Raw genomic sequence first — 16,153 nt, forward strand, 5'->3', positions numbered from 1 at the left:
TTACGTATCTTTGAGTCAGAACTGCCCACAGCTGACCCTCCAGCGAGTTTTCAGAGGCAGTTAATCAACTGGAGGAGAGTGTCAATCTTTCTCCAGTGGAGCAGCTGGTGGACTAGAAACATGCCTTTGAGATTGCAGTGCAGCTTCTTACCACTAGGTAATCAGCGCTCCCTTCCGGAATATAATAATGGAATTTTTTTCCAAAGTAAACTATAAATCAAAGATCAAAGTGAGAATATTAACAGCTGATAATGAACGTAATAGGCTAAAAAATGATCTCCAAAATGTCAACTATGTCCTCATCCAGTATATGAAATTGTTACATGGCAAAAAGGGGTGGAGCAACATAGATAGAATTATATGAGGGAATATGACATGGAGAGATTATTCTAGATTACCCACACAGGTTCTAAATTAGTGAGGCAAATGGAGATTGGACTACACAGAGACAATTATGTGAAGACAGTGCAGATAGCTTTAAATATGGCAGCCTTATTTAAATAGTTTAAATATTCCAAGACTGGATGCAATAGCCACGAGCCAGAAATGCAGTCAGCCTTCAGAAGCATGAAGTCTTAAGTAAAAAACAAACTTGCCTCTAAATCCTCAGAAGAGATGCGATTTTGCCAATACCTTGACTCAGTAACTGTAACTTCAGATTTCTGGGTTCTAGAACTATCTGTGAACATTTGTTTTAAGCCTCCCTTATGTGGCAAAATTTGTTACCATAACTTAGGAAATTAACACATGGAAGATAAATTCTCAAAGAATATATAAACATCCTCCACAAAATTACATATGCATAAATACATACACAAACACAAAAGACTCCAATTCTAGTTTCCATTTTTTTTATCATGCTTTGACATGCCAGAATTTGAAAACAACTTTTAATTGTGTTAAGTTGCCCACAGACTCAAACTAGTATATTTTTTTAATATTGAAAAGAAATTTTTATAGGAGTAAATTTAAAATATGTACCAAAAACATAAAATAAATGGGATTTTGTTTAGGAGGGTGCTGGAAAGAAGAGTAAAGAATAAAGGCAAATACAGTAGCACTACTGATTTTATATAAGTAGGACTGTAATGGGCTCCATGCGTATTGGTTTCAAATATAGCCTACCAAAAATTGATAATTCCAGTCTAAATCACGAGAAAGAGAGAATTCCAACAGAAATAACAGTGCAGCAGTTAAAGCACTTGGCAGACAACCAAAAGGTCATCTGTTTAAATCCACCACCAATTTACTTCTCAAAGAAAACTACAAAGTAGTTCTACCCTGTCCTATAAAGTTATTATGAGTCAGAATCAACTCCAGCAGTGGGTTTGGTTTTTTGGTTCTTCTCAAAACGTCAAGGTTATCAAAAACAAGGAATCTTGTCCAATCTTAGGAGACATGACAACTAAATAGTGTGGCATCTGGATAGAACTCTGGAACAGAAATTAATATAAAAAGACAAACAATTCTAAATATAGTATGGTCTTCATACTGTTAATGTAAATAATAATAACTAATTACAAATTATAAATTATAACTAACGTACTACATTACAAGATATTAATTAGGAGAGGGAAGATGAGGCCTCTGTATTATCTATTCAAACTGTTTATAAATCTAACACTGTTCTAAAAATAGTCTGTTACTTGAAAATATTCTTTGTCTTGACGATCACAACAGTATTTTAGAAAAGACTGGGGATTCAGATTCAGAAAGATTTAAAATTAAATCTCAAACTTCAGATGATGTATCAAAATTCTAAACAATGGCCAAGATGATGTGAAAAAGATCAAGTTTATTCTGTGCCTCGAAATAACAAAACAAAAAAATATATATAATAGATTTCCGATCTCAGTTATCAAGCAACCAAGAACAGTGATAAAACTTTTAAAAGAGAAACAAGAGGATTCCTTACTACCTAAAGAAAGTATAAACTCTTCCCCATGGAATGCAACTCACACGGGTCGCAGCAGTGTGCCTAGGTTAAGGAAACTGAGCAGGAAGCCCAAAAAGATCAAGGCAACTAGAGATTGTACAGCAGAGTAGAAGAGAAAGGATAACCATGAAGAGAACATCAAATATCCACAGAGGATCTTTTTAAAGCATCCAACTGTTTAGAACAATCCTGCATGGAAACCACCCAAGGGCAAGTGATTCTTACTCATAGCAACACTACAGAACAAGAGTAGAATTGCCTCACGGAATTTTTATGACAATAAATCTTTACAAAGGAAAATGGAGACATCTATCTTCTAGGATGCAGCTGATCTTTTGGTATGCAGCCAAATGCATGCCACCAGGGTCCCACCTAAGGCCAAGGAAAAACAATCAAACCAAACCAACTGCTACTGAGTGGATTCTGACTAACAGTGACTCAAAACTATAGAGCAAAGGAGCCCCCCATAAGGTTTCAAAGGGTATAAATCTTGACAAAAAGTAGACTACTGTATCTTACACCACTCCATACACCCTTATCGGCTGGTGAATTATCAGCTAAAATAAAAAGTAATCTATTCGCACTGTTGTTGTTAAGTGCTGGTGACTCGCTTGCAACTCAGTTATAGACAATATAACCTATATACAATAGCTCTGAACCTTGGCCTATCCTGAGCCAACCTCACTGTCTCTGACACACCTTACATTATCTTAGTTAGTCAATCCATCTCAGAGTCTAAAATGGAGTTTGTTCCCTCCACATTGAATGGAAATATTCTTAATTCAGAGAGCAGTGGCTATAATAATGGAAAGGCCGTGCTTTCGTACTGAGAGAAATATAACTATAGATTAAATTGTTTGTGAAAGATTCAAAAGGAATATACAGAAAAAGAAGCAAAGATTACAAAGTTGTATTAGGAGTGATAAATATAACCATTACCTTGTTTATGCTATTGGCTTCCAGAGAGATAGTGTGGATGTGTGTCAAAATCTAGCCAAACTATACACTTTAAATATGTGCAATTCACATTATGTCCATTACGCTCCAAATATCTTTTTTAACTACTCAGTAATAAGGCAAAAACAACCCAATTATAAAATGGGCCTAACATTTGACACATCACTAAAGATAAATGACAAATAACAACATAAAAGGATGCTTAGCATCATCTATTATTGTTATCATTACTTGCCTTTAAGTTGGTTCCCAACTCATAGTGGTTTCATGCACAATGGAAGCTACTGCCCCGTCCTGCGCCATCGCCATGACTGGTGAATTAAACCCTTGCAGTTCATTTCACTGGCTGATTTTCATAAATTGATGCAGGTCTTTCTTTCTAGTCCATTTCACCCCTGCTGAAACCTGTTCAGCATCAAAGCATCACATAAACCTCTACTGACAAGATGACCAATGGCTACACAAAACATGCACTGACTTGTAATCAAACCCAGGTCTTTCACATTGATCTTACCTCTAAACCATTATGTCAATGTTGTTGTAAGGTCAAGTCAGAACTGACTCATCTCAACCCTATGCACAATGGAACCAAATCTACCCAATCCTGTACTGTCCTCACATTGCCTGCTGCACTTTTATTCATTATTTCAGTCATTGTATCAATCCATCTCTTTGATGTCATGTCTTCTTTGCGTGCACTGACCTTATATTTTCTAAACATGATGTCATTCTCCAAAGAATGGCCCCTCCTTTTACACCCAACAAAAACAAAATTTAAGAGTTAGAGAAGTTGACAGATGAGGCTTCATTATTTCTTTAAGACAAGTAAGTCTATTAACTAACTTTAATTCTAGGAATTTTAAACATTATTATGAATATTAAGAATAAATTTCTTAATAGAGTATTCCAGTTAAATAAATATATTAGCAATATAAATTTTAATGAAAAGTCTTTTCATATTCAACAAAATACAGCCATCACTCAAAACTAGCTTACTAGAGTCTGAAGAGAAATATTTTCATTACTACGTACTTAAAACCATTTTATTACAAGTAATATATATAAAGAATCTAATTTCTTACAAAACCATCAATTTCCTTTTATACTGTAATAAGGCTTCTGCTGCTTATTATTTATGAAAGCCAATGGTGCACCAGTAATTCCAGCTGGATGGGGGGAAATTACTAAAGCACTAGAAACAAAAGTTATTACCAACAATTCCATCTCAGTTTATAAAGTCTTCTTTATAGATCTCAATCATTCAAATGTTTGTGCAACTGCTCAGAAGATAACATTCTAATAACTTAGATATAAATATAAAATTCTAGTTGGGAATACTTACCTGTAAATAGAACATTAAGTGCTACTCTACAATTACATCTTCCAATATTTAAGTATCTTAACCAAATCTGAAATCTAACTTACTGGGAGCTCATAAACTACCATCAAAAAGGCTCCAAAAGGCAACTATATACAGAGGCAATCCAAGACCTCCACCTAACTTCTTGGCAATGTGCCTAGAGACTACACGGAAAGGAAACTAGACAACTATGTTATCTACAGAAGCAATTTAAATCTCTGCATTCTCAACAAATTTTCAAGTCATTAAACTAGTCTCTAAAGGGTCCTTAATAAGTAACAACAAGCATTTCTCTGATTTTGGCATAAGTAACTGGAAAAAACAAGACAGACCACAGTACCAACCACCTATCATTTCAATTGCCTCAAAACAATGCCAAACAAGGACTGAAAAGATACTCAAGTGCCAACTCTCACTAACCTTGTGAAGTAAACACGCAAAACTAATTTATAGCAATAAAATGGTGATTAACTTTTATTGAGGGAAAAGAGCTCTAGTAGTGTAGTCTATATGGAGTTATGCTGCTAATCCAAAGGTAGCTCCTCTCTGGTGGCCCAAATCTACCAACAGCTCTGATGGAGAAAGATGAGCACTTTCCTGTGTGACTTACAGCCTCTGCAATCTGCTATGAGTGAGTCCATTCCAGCTTGACGGCAATGAGTGACGGAAGGAAAATTAATAGGAGGGGATACAAGACAACATCATTTTTTGTGCTGCATCCTGATTGGCTAGGTGTGTTGGTAGGCAAAAATTCATTAATTTGTACTTGCATTTTATGCACTTCATCTAAATGTTACATCTAAATAATTTTAAAACTAGTCACCAATAACAAATCATGCTAACAAACATCCTCACAACTAAACCAAAATGAAGAAAAGACTGAAGTTGTCCATTTTATTTTACCTGGATCCACAAACTAACATCCATGATAGCAGCAGTCAAGAAATCAAGACTTGCTGCCCTGGGAAAATGTAGCAAAGACCTCTCCAAAACACTAAAGAGCAACGATGCCAATTTAAAGACTAGGGTACATTTCATTGGTAGCCATGCTATTTTTAATTACTTCCTATTCATCTCAAAGATACACAATTAATAAGGAATACAGAGAGGAAAAAAACAAAACACAAACCCTGCTATCACTGAATTGTAGTATTGGCACAATACTGAATAAAGCGTAGATTGCCAAAAGAACAAACATTATTCTTGGAGGAAATCCAACCAGGGTACTCCTCAGACATAAAAATGGTGACATTTCAACACGTATATTTTGGGCACACTGTTGAGAAGGGCCAGTCCTTGGAAAAAAGAGATCATGCTTGGAACTATGGAGTGGTGAGCTAAAAGAGGATCCTCAACAAGATAGGATGACCCGTGACTGCAATTGTGAGACCAGTGCAGGATAAAGTTTCAATATGTGTTCACAGAGTTGTTTAAGAGTCATAAGTGACTCAGTGGCACCTAACCACAAACTAATGTCAAATCTAAACACCTTTTCTCAATCTTCATCCACTTAACTTACATCATGATATTGCTAATTAGAGAGCACGACCCACTGCTGTTGAATTGATTTTGACTCATGTGACCTCCATTAGGTTTCTGAGGCTCTAAATGATAAAGGGAGGAGATTTTCCATGCCACAGTAGTCTAGTGAGAGACAGTGACTTTTGGTTAAACAGCACAACACACTATTCCACCACAGCTTTTAGAATGCTGCTGCTGGTGCTTCTGCTGTTGTTGTGATAGGTGCAGTCGAGCTGGGATGGAGCCATACTGACACTCCAATGGGTTTAAGGAGGCAGTAAATTGTACAAGAAACTACTCATCTCTCTCCCGTAGACCATTTAGTGAATTTAAACCACCAGCCTGCTCCTTACCACTAGCTCAACTAGAGTTCTCAGAACAATAACATGCCCTATATGCAACTTTTTTCTTTGAAGATCCACAACATCTCTATTCTGAAACATAACATACTACTTTTCTACCTTATTTGAATCACCTTCAATACTGATTAAGTAATCAAATGTCTGTGACCTCACATAAATAAGGCACCCTAAAACATACAGTCTCATGCACACAAGCACAAACACACACACAAAATACGGACTGAATTCATTAACCTAGATTCAAACTACTCTACTGTCTGACTTCAAATTGCATCTCCTGCTTTAATCCTCATCATTTCTTAATGAGAATTTTCTTTCACCTTTTAAAAAAAGCAATCTCTTTTTTCTAACACACTTTAATGATCAGTTCAAATTCTTTATTCTTTTCCCCCATACTCCTAAATTGTTGTATGTGCCATCAAGTTACAACCAACTCATGGTAGACCCTCTAGTAAATTTTCAGAGGTTAAGTTAATTAATCTCACAAAAGGAGAAGGCAAGTCTTTCTCCCACCAAGTAGCTAGTGGAGGGCGGTGCAATTACCTACCACTAAGCCACCAGAGTTCCTTAGTACTCATACAGTACTTACTAGCTATACTATCCAATTCAGTAACCATCAGTCATGTGTGTCTACTGAGCCCTTGAGGTCTAGCTGGTAGGACCTGAGATGCTTTAAATACATAACACACTATGGATTTTAAAGACCTGGTATTTTTTAAAAGTAAGTTAGATATATCTATGTTTTTATTGCTCATCTATTAAAATATTTTAACTATCCAAGGTTAAAGAAAATTAACAAGATTAATTTTGCCTATTTTTAAAAATGTGGCTACAAAAAAAATTTAAGGAGTCCTCATGGCGCAATGATTCAGTGCTTTGCTTCTAATCAAGCCAGTGATACCTGGGGAAGAAAAATTTAACAACCTTCTATAAAGATTATATCATGGAAAATACCATAAAGCAGTTCTACTTTGTCATATGAGGTATCTAGAAGTAAAAAAATCAATTTTATGTCACCTAACAAAAACACTGAAAAGTTAAATTATATTGTGGCACTGACCTAAATAATAATACTTAAAAATGTCCCAACAAATTTTTTAAAATATAAAAGATAATCCTCCCAATGTGAATGCAAGGATTCAATATTAATCTATTTTTTAACAAATTAAAAATCTTATGAGACATTATGTAAGAGTAACACAACAAGATTTTACCACCTATGTAACTTTAATATCACTATTTAAAGATTTTTTAAAATAAGAAAGCTTAAAGCATTATAAGATGCAAAAATAGGAGTTATGTTGACAGACAGGATCATCTACATTTTACTTGCAACCACCTGAGTTAGATGTTCTACAGGAAAGGGCAGGCTGTATTCTTAAACTTGTCCTAAGTAAGCTTAATTTTTTTTCATCTTAGTCATTCAGTAGAGAAAGAGCAGCTTCCATTTTGGCCAATATCACTGTAAATGTCCAGCAGCCAAGACAAAGAGCCTTTATATGATGCTATGAATAAACAATGTGGGCAATAAGACACCACTTGAAATTAGGGTATGCAAAAAAAAAAAGTTAGTTTTAAAAGCAAGATATTAAAATGTACAAATTATATAGCAACTACACATAAAAATAATGTATAGACTATAGATATACTATAGAGTAAAAGATATGTGGAAAGAAAGGACAAGAGGAGAAAAAAAGAAAAGTCTGATCTAGAATCAAGGCATGTCAGGTTCAAAGCTTAGCTCTTCCACTATTCACTGTCTCTATGACCTGAATTTGTTTCTTCATATGTGGAACTATATATACATATATTCATAGGATAATTATAAGGTTGTTGCTGTGTTCTGTGGAGTTGGAATCAACTCACAACTTACCCTCCACAAAGTTTACAGAAGCAGTAAGTTCCATGGGAGGATTGGAGTCAGCTGGAGTTAGCTGGTGGCTGAGTGGGAAGCAGTTACACTGTCAATCAAAGGCATAGAGTTTGAATCCACCAGCTGCTCTGCAAGAGAAAAATGGGCAATCTCCATTCAAACTGCAGCCTCTGACAACCCCTTAAAAGATCAGCCATGAGCTGGTTCCGACTCCACAGTACACAAGTTTTACTGCTGAAACCAATTCATTATTTTACTGCATGATGTTACTGAAAGTAAGGTATATAAATCATATATATCTAAATAATACAAGGTGGTTGACACATCTGACAAACTTCATGAAGCTGAAGTAGGCAAAACAAGTAGAAATAGCAAACTCAGTACCACTAAGTCAAATTCTCTTGGAAATTATAAGCGGTACATTTAAACCAAAATCAGACACAGTATATATAATTAACATTCTCATCTCCTTTTCCTTTAATACTTATAACGGTTATTTTACCCCACTGACTTTCCAATTTGTTGTCATGTAATGAAAATATAAGTACAAAGAAAACTTGTAATTTTTCATATGCCTTTCCTTATAGGAATCTAAATATATTTTTTTAATTTTTTCTTATTATTATTATGTGTGTGTGTGTACCGTCAAATTAGATCTGACTGGTACAGGAGGAGATTGCCCCTCCTTCTCCAGCAGAGCATCTGGTGGATTTCAACAGTGTACCTCTGGGATTGCAGTGCAGCTTCTTGGCAGTAGGCCAAAAGAGCTCCCTTATATGTACTTTTAAAATACTTGCTATGTTTAATAACATTTTTCAAGATTTTAACATTAGCTTCTGGTGAGGGAGGAGTATCAGAAGGAAATTCGAAGACAGAAAATGGTAAATTTAAGGCTACATAAAACAAAGAAAAATGTGGAGTCAGTGAGGAAAATGGCAAAGGAAAACATTTGGGGACATTCTCCTGCCTCTGACTAGTCAATGAAGAGATAACATTCCTCTCTTCAATCTACCTACCATTTTAGCCACTCTTTCCCCACATTTAGGGTAAGTACATTATATACAAAGTCATTCTCCTTCTGCCTAATGGTAACTGTCACCCCCATGGTAAAAAATGTAAAGTGAAGAAATGTAAAATGTTGCAATAAAGACAAGCCAGCACAATGGTTGGGAAATAAGTGCACTAAAACACAGCATTCGCAAGTATATTCACTCACCCTCTGACAGTCATAAAGGGTAACATACTCCTGAAACATTGAACCTAGTTTTTAGCTTTTGTGCTAGAACCTAGAGACTCTGATGCCAGACTCTTTTTAACAACTCAGTATTTGTACATATGGACCTAAAAAAAGTGTATTAGCAAAATTAAGTTCCCATCATTCACAAGTAAAAATTTAAAGCTATTGTAGACAGATCATGGTGCAAAAGGTCAACCTGAAATAAGAAGGCTCTGGTAATCTGCTCTGTAAAGACTGAAAACTTAAGCTAACTACCTTTGAATGTGTTCCAACTCGTAGTAATCCTCTACTGGGTTTCTAGAGGTATTAACAATAGCGGGAAAGTGCCCATTTTTTTTTCCTTCTGAATTCTGGTGGAATTCATGTATCAACGAGATGTATGCAGTCTTTGGGATAGCTGGACAACATCCTATAGACTAAGCTACCAGAACTCTCTCTGTAAAAATTAGAGTACAGAACTACAGGAGAGTTACTTTATCACACAAAATGGTTATCAGTGGAAACAGACACAATAGTACCTAACAATAATAATTATTACTTTACTACAGCACGGATCTCTGATAACCTAATCCATAGGAGTGCGGGTTCAAATCCATCAAAGGCTCCTCAGGATAGGCAATCTCCTCCAGTGTAATTTACAGCTCTGGAGACCTGCTGGAAGATTAGTTATGAGTAGGTTCTGACTTGATGGTGATGAGAGAAGTTGTTTACAACAGCAAACATTTACTCAGCATTCACAGTGGGCCAGAGAGCTAAATGACATGAATAACCTTAACCTTTACCTCTACGAAAGGTTTATTATAAAATTCACTTGCTTAGGACACCACATCCTGAGTTCAGCAGTTTTCAAGTTTACACTTTTAAATCTTATACTATCTTGCCTCTTTATTAATATATACATAAATACAAGTCTAACTATGATTCTATGTGTTATGTTTGAGTATGTGATAATCCAAGAGTTAAGATAAGCAAAAGGTAATTAATTTTAAATTGTAAAAATATAAATTAGATTTCAACGTTTACAAACAGTAACATGGTAATATACATTCCACCACCAATAAATGGCATCCTGAAAGTACAAATTAGTTGTTATGTTAAAGAAACTAATGAAAAAGGAACATTAAATTCACAGTCAAAAAGACAGACAACCACACAAACATCACACTTTTCTAAAAAAAAAAAAAAATTAAAATAAAGCGTACAGTATAGGTAAAACATGCTTTGCACACTGTAAAACACTTTCATCTCAGTATAAGAATTTTTTAAACATAAAATTGTCTGTTTGGCTAAGAATTTTTTTTTATCTATATAAACTCCAGAAACATTTTATACTCAAATAAGTTACAAGCATTGTGGAATCCAAGCATAAATATTTTCACTATTTGCTGAATTTACACATAATATTCAATGGTACTAAGAGTCTCCCACTCTCTCTTATTGCCCTAGATGGAGTCAGAATCAATTCCAAGACTGTAAATCACATGGGTGGGCATCCATCTTTTCCCTGAAGATGTGCTGGTAGTTTTGAACCACCAGAGAAGTCTGGGGTTTTGGGTTAGCAGAGCAACTCCCTACAGACCAAGCGACCAGAGCTCCCATATACAAACCCATTACCATTTAGTAAATTCCTATTCACACAAACTCTCTAAGATAAAGAACTACCCCAGTTTCCATAGTCTTAAAAGTTGTTTTAGGAAGAAGAAAAAGGGCAGTCTCAGTAACATCTTCATTTATCCAACCAAAAGAATTACAAATTTAAAGGCACCAACACCACTGTGGTAAGCATCTCTCTCATTTCTTGCATGTAATAAATAACTCATAACAATGGCAATTATTTCAAACATTTCAGTAAGTTTATTAAGTTTTTTATTATTATTAATTTATTATTTTGTGTGGGTGTGTACCGTCAAATCAGATCTGACTGGTACAGGAGGAGATTGTCCCTCCTTTTCCTGGCAGAGCATCTGGTGGATTTGAACCGTGCGCCTCTGGTATTGCAGTGCAGTTTCTTGCCACTAGGCCACCAGAGCTCCCCTTAAGTTTGTTTGTTTTGTTTTTTTAATTCTTGGGTCAAGATTTTTAAAAAAAAAAAAAAAACAACCTCAAACTTTAAAAGAAGCAAAACTGCTCTGAATTGCATCCAAATTTGTTTCACTGAAAGTCATTTTTAGAGCTACAGCATATCACATTAAATAGTTTCGAACTTGCCATCACTGAGGTCTCATTTACATACAAGTATTCATAAACATATTCCTGTTTTGTTTTTAATCATTATTTGTTGCAAAGTATTTACTTTTTCTTATATCACTAAGTGAAGAGTACAATGGAGAAGCTGTTAAGTTTTCCACTATGTCACTAGCTTAATGATCTCTGTTATTGTTGTTATGTACCATCGAATCAGAACCAACCAATCACTGATCCTCCAGTGGGTTTTCAGAGGCAGTAAATCCCAAGAGAAGAGACTGGCCATCTTTCTCTCAGCTGGTGGATCTGAACCACTTCTGGTCTAGAAGTTTAGGAGGGACCAGTCCTTGGAGAGGGACATGATTGGTAGGGTGGAGGGACAGTGCAGGAGGGTAAGGCCCTCTATTAGGTGGATTGATTCAGTGACTGGGGTAATCGGAATGGGTGTGTCAGAGACAGTGTGACTGTCACAGGACAGAGCAGAGTTTAGGGCTGTTGTACATAGGGTCGCTATGAGTTGCAAGCGACTCAACAGCACATAACAACAACAATGCATTTTGTTGATATTAATATAGCTATTTCATTACTTAGCAACATTGTTCTCTATAAGGAAAAAGCTATAAAAAGGAGATATATGCATATATGCATCTGATAAGAAACATTTAAAAAATTAAAGTTTTAAGTAATGATGAAAAGTTCATACTCCAATTGAATTATAGGGATCTAAATAAATTTAGCGGCCTTTAGCTATTCCTTTCCATCAAGTAATTCTGTTGTTAGTATAACGTGGCAAAAATAAAATATTACTGACTTACAATTTCCAGAGTGCAAATATTGGTTCATACCAATATACAGAGTATAATGTAGACATACATTCAGTTATAACTTTAGTTGTCAAATATCCTTATGCTTAAACTACCATTATTTTAATATTAATATACATACTAATTAGTACTAGGAGTCTTCACGTGTCACCTGTCAAAATGCTTAAGCTAAATTTTAACTTCATTATATTAATAAAAATTTTAAAAAAAAACCCACACAAATATCTTCTACCAAACATCCCACCCATAATACTGCTGTTATCAAATTCCTAGATACTTACACATAGCACTGACGACAAACAGCAGGTTCCCCTTCTTTGAGGAACTTCAGGTGTCTACTTTTTAAAATGTCTTGCTTCTTTTTTAGGACCAAAAATGTCAATTACTTCAGGGAAGTTATAATACAGAGTTAACGCAAATCTAACCTTATGCAACAAATCTGATGTTAATCAGGACTGGCCAGAGAAAAAGTTGGTTGCTGGTCTTTCAGTTCAAATTATTGCGTACAAAACGGGGCCACCATTCATTCAAGCACCCGTGTTTATCTCCTTCAAAGTGCACTGCTTCATGATTACACAAAATTTCTAAGCCTAAGCATTTAAGTTTCAAACAATTAAAATCAATGTTAAATAGTTCAAGAAAACTTTTCCACTAATGCTGCTAAACCACGGATGGATCGAGTTGTCTGTAGAAGTCTCGGAACAAGAAACCTTTAGCTCCACCATCTAAGTTTCCAATCACTGAGAAGGACCTGAGACAAATCATCTTCAAGTTCAAGGGAGAAGTAGAGCACACCTGCTTTCCGCTGGCAGAGATTTAAATTCCCAGGGACACAAAGGCCAGGGAATTAGACCTGGAGAAGCAAAAAGCTTTAGCTGGACACCCACCAAGCCCCTAGAAATTCAACAGCGATTTTACCTCTTGGCTGTAAACTTCCCAGGCATCTAGAAGATTGAGATCTTGCAGAAAGAGAGCAATGGGATGGGAGTGGGGGCAACTGCGGTGCAGGTCCCATGCAATGGGAGGGGTGTGTGCAGTGAACGCCAAAGCCGGCGCTCCCAGCCAACGCCGAGCGGCCCCGAGCACAGGGGTTGGTGACTGCTCTCGGACCGCCCCGTTACTCAGTGCACGGCAATGGCGCCCGCCAGGCTCCCCAGGCCGCCTGAGCTCGGCCCCTTCCCCCTACCGCTCACTGGCTGCTCGGCTTCATGTGACTAAACAAAACCCCCAAGTCTGGTGCCCAGCTCAGCCCCTTTGTGTCCGCTACCGAATCCACCGCGGCCACCGTGGAAAGGCTCCCCCCACCTGGCTCGACCGAGTCCCGCCCCGCAGCGGCCACCGCCGCTCACCTCAGGCTCCGCCGCCCCCCGCGGCCGCCGCGGCCGCCGCCTCCCCGAACCCGGGGCCCCGGCTCCTTGTGTAGCACCAACTCCGCCTCCTCGGCCGCCGCCGCCATCTTAGCCTGTGCGGCAAAATGCGTCCTTTTGGATGGTTGGGACCCAGCCTAGGGCGTAGCTCCCGCGGCCCAAGCGCCGGAGACCGGGTCCCCCAAGTTCTTCCGCCACCCCCAGTCTCGCCGCCGCCAGTGCCCAGAGGCCCGAAACCCACTCGGGGTCCCGGCGAATCCGACCAAATTACCCCCGAAACTCACAGTTTGGTGCCGTGTGCGTCAAACCGGGGCGACGTTGGGAGCGCGCGGCGTCCCCGCGTCACACGCCGCTTTGTACGCTACTCTCTGCTCCGACGGCCCCCCCTCCGCTCCCCGCTTTTCGCCTCCGGTCCCGGTTCCCACCGCGCAGGCGCGCCACTTTCCCGCCTCTGTCGGGCTGCCGGCCGCGGGGGCGGCCAGCGAGGAGCTCCTGGGCAGCCTCGCGCTGGTCGAGCGTCTGGGCCAATTAGATCAACGGGGGCAGCAGCAACAGTGCACCACTGTTCTCGGGTGCCAGAAACCAAACAAGGTCACCTCCCCCAGCTCTGACCTAATCACTCCCAAAGAGGTTCCCGCCCCAAAGTAGGCACGCTCCAAATATGGTGGTGCCCAAACTCTGCAAGACCCAAACACTAGGCAAGCCTAGGCCCTTTAAGGTGGAGCCGACTCATACTTTACTTCCACAATCACTAGCGTGCCAAAGTCCCTTTCATTTTCCTACTGTTGAGGGGAACAGCTAAAAAACTCAAGATTACAGGATTTCAACTGGAGTATAGTAATGGCAGCAGAAGGTTTTTTTGTTTGGAAGGTTTCTTTTTAGGAGCATCAGCTGTAAGGAGAATCTTGATGGCCTGAGTATACGTCAAGTGTGTCATTTCAATTAACAAAGAAGTATTCTATGCTTGGTCTAATTTGATACTGTGAGAATACCTTCTCCTTACAATACTAGTGTGCTGGGCCCTCCAAATTGATTACAATAAGCAGCACCTTAGATGTTGGTTATTAAACTTTCAAAGAGTCAGTAAGTCTTCGAAGAATAAAAGGATTCTAGATCTCTTCGTTAATCACACTTTTAAGAAATACCAAGTAGCAGCTTATTTGGAAACTGGAGAAGGAAGACAGTGCTAGTCCAGCTTCATAAATTTTCCCTTTATTGAACCTCTGTTTCTCATCTTTGAGGGGGAAAGTTTTCACTGGTTTAGCAGTTTAAATATACTCTGCTTCTCAAAACTCTCAGGTGTATTACTTCCGAATGCACCATAACTGCGTTTACGTAATAGAAATGAGAAACTTTTTCCCTTTTAGAATAATGGCCTCATCGTTATTACATGAGTTATAAGCAAGATATTCATAGATATTCATTAAATGTTTACACTCATTGCATTAGTTAATAACAATAGCTAACACTCAGTGGTGTTGAGTTGCCCCATGAAACCATAGGCTGTTGACGTGGGGCATTTGAAGGCTACAAGGGAGGAAAGATGCGGAATCTCCTCCCATTGTGTTTTGTTGTGTTGGTATTGTTATGTTAGGTAATCTCCAGTCCACCATGAGTAGACTACAACTCATCAAAACCCTATAAATCCCCTTACCTGTGTCATCCTCATTATCTCCATCAGACTGAAACCCATTGTTGCAGTCACCGTGTTAATTCCTTTCCTTGACGATCTTCCTCTCTTTCATTATCCTGTACTTTCGTCAACATGATGTCTTTTTCCAAGAACTCAGGGCCGCTCCTGACAACAGGTATGCCTGACAAACTCAATGAAGGGCCACTCAATGTGGGCAACAAGGCAAAGATAATGAGGTGAGGGTTTTGTCTATTTTAACACTTTTGAGTGCATACTATGTGCCACACATTGTTTTAACTTAATTTCATTATAATCTAGTGAGACAAATAGAAGTTAGATAATTTCTAGAACTCAGAAATATTAAATATTAGAGCATATTTGAACTAAGGATATCGGACATCAGAAAGGTCTTCTTATTACATGTGTAAAGGTATTTGGGAACCTTCAAATGCAATATTTTATTTTTCATTTAATACTAGTAAGAGGATGTGCTGCAATATCAAAGACACGCAGTTTGAATTCAGCAGCTGCTCCATGGGAGACGGATGGGCAGTCTCCACCCATTCAATCAAGTGCTTCTTACAACCCACCAGCTGTGGGTTGGTTCTGACTCAATGGTATTCAAAAACTACAGTTGTCATGAAGTACTTTTCAACTCATGGCAGCCTCATGCGTGTCAGCGTATAATTGTATATCTGTATACAGTATCACTACAGAGTGCTCAATGATTGATTTTTTTTTTTTGGAAGTAGGTCAGAGGCCTTTCTTCCATAATACATCTCAAGCACTCAAACCTGCAACCTTCTGATTAGTAGATAATCAGTAAATGAACATATCTTCTCAAGGAGTTTGTGTAGAGGAATCTGCAGAATCCATTAAAGTTTGATATTCAAATGTTA

General features: G+C 38.0%; 1 protein-coding gene across 2 annotated transcripts in view; it reads right to left on the minus strand.

Moving 5' to 3' along the window:
- Positions 1-14,174, minus strand: part of ZNF644 (zinc finger protein 644) — a 109,804-nt gene extending 95,630 nt beyond the window's left edge. For both annotated transcript variants that reach the window (XM_006898958.1, XM_006898957.1), the window contains exon 1: positions 13,906-14,174. The gene's annotated coding sequence lies outside the window, so the exon portion shown is untranslated. The remainder of the gene's footprint in view (positions 1-13,905) is intronic.
- Positions 14,175-16,153: the final 1,979 nt, after the last annotated feature.

Source organism: Elephantulus edwardii, unplaced genomic scaffold (genome assembly GCF_000299155.1).
Source record: "Elephantulus edwardii isolate Elephantulus edwardi_28Jun2011 unplaced genomic scaffold, EleEdw1.0 scaffold00242, whole genome shotgun sequence".
Lineage (NCBI taxonomy): Eukaryota > Metazoa > Chordata > Mammalia > Macroscelidea > Macroscelididae > Elephantulus > Elephantulus edwardii.